Source organism: Dromiciops gliroides, chromosome 3 (genome assembly GCF_019393635.1).
Source record: "Dromiciops gliroides isolate mDroGli1 chromosome 3, mDroGli1.pri, whole genome shotgun sequence".
Taxonomy (NCBI): Eukaryota; Metazoa; Chordata; class Mammalia; order Microbiotheria; family Microbiotheriidae; genus Dromiciops; species Dromiciops gliroides.
In genome coordinates, this window is record NC_057863.1 from 581734729 (window position 1) to 581735894 (window position 1166).

The following is a 1166-nucleotide window of genomic DNA, read 5'->3' on the forward strand; positions in this document are numbered from 1 at the left end:
AGATTGGATATGTAATTTCAGACTTGCATACAATGACAATATATATGCAAAAATGTATTCCACATGTAATAGAAACACAGTACATATGCATATAACAACAGTACCTGCATAAAATTGAATCCCAGCAAATATAAAGGGTCATAATATAGCAAGATATAGGTCATATGTATTATATAACATATGTTGTAGTTACATACTAAACATTTATTATTCTTACTTCAAAAAAGGGCATTATCTGACTATGTAGGTGAACACGTCTCCCTTTTCTCCTCAAGTATTCTAAGTGCTTGCTCACTGGCCATTTTGTTTGTGTCCTATAAAGATCACCTCATCCAAATCATTAGGCTTTGAGCTATTAAGTATCTCTTATAGTCTTTATGCAACCAATGTAAAGATTCTCCATTTTAAAACACACTTGGCTGACTTTCCTTTGCTCCTTTTTTTCTGCTTACAAAGTACACCTAACCTTCCAACAGGTGGAGGAGTTAATGTCACTGGTGGTTATAATGTATTGTCTTAGAAGGGCCCCCATTTTCTAGTTAATTTGTCAACCTACAAAACAATCCAGATCTTTCATTTATATAATATTGGATGGGTTTCCATTTATGCACTAATTTACATGTTCCTAAGATATCTTCGGAGTAATTTATTCCTTTGCTGAATGCCTTTCTGTTACAGCTCTCTCTCTCTCTCTCTCTCTCTCTCTCTCTCTCTCTCTCTCTCTCTCTCTCTTTTTTTAGTGAGGCAATTGGGGTTAAGTGACTTGACTTGCCCAGGGTCACACAGCTAGTGAGTGTTATGTGTCTGAGGCCGGATTTGAACTCAGGTACTCCTGACTCCAGGGCCAGTGCTCTATCCACTGCACCACCTAGCTGCCCCCCTATTGTAGCTCTCTTGATCTGGGACCATAGCCAGGCGATTGGCCTCCTTCAGCCGATTGACACAGTAGCCTATGAGTTTCTGCTTATTTTTCATTTTGTGAGACTTGAAAAGCTGCCAATAGGCAGATGAGATGGTCACAGAAATGTCAGAAGCTTTGGTAACAGCCTGTAACATCACTTTTTTATGGAACGCTTCACGAATTTGCGTGTCATCCTTGCACAGGGGCCATGCTAATCTTCTCTGTGTCATTCCAATTTTAGTGTATGTGCTGCCGAAGTGAGCAC

The 1166-nt window shown here is 39.4% G+C and overlaps 1 non-coding gene across 1 annotated transcript; it reads right to left on the minus strand.

The window, feature by feature from the left end:
• Positions 1-1059: 1059 nt before the first annotated feature.
• Positions 1060-1166, minus strand: LOC122752153. Its single transcript, XR_006355949.1, has one exon. It is a non-coding gene; the product is annotated as a U6 spliceosomal RNA (small nuclear RNA).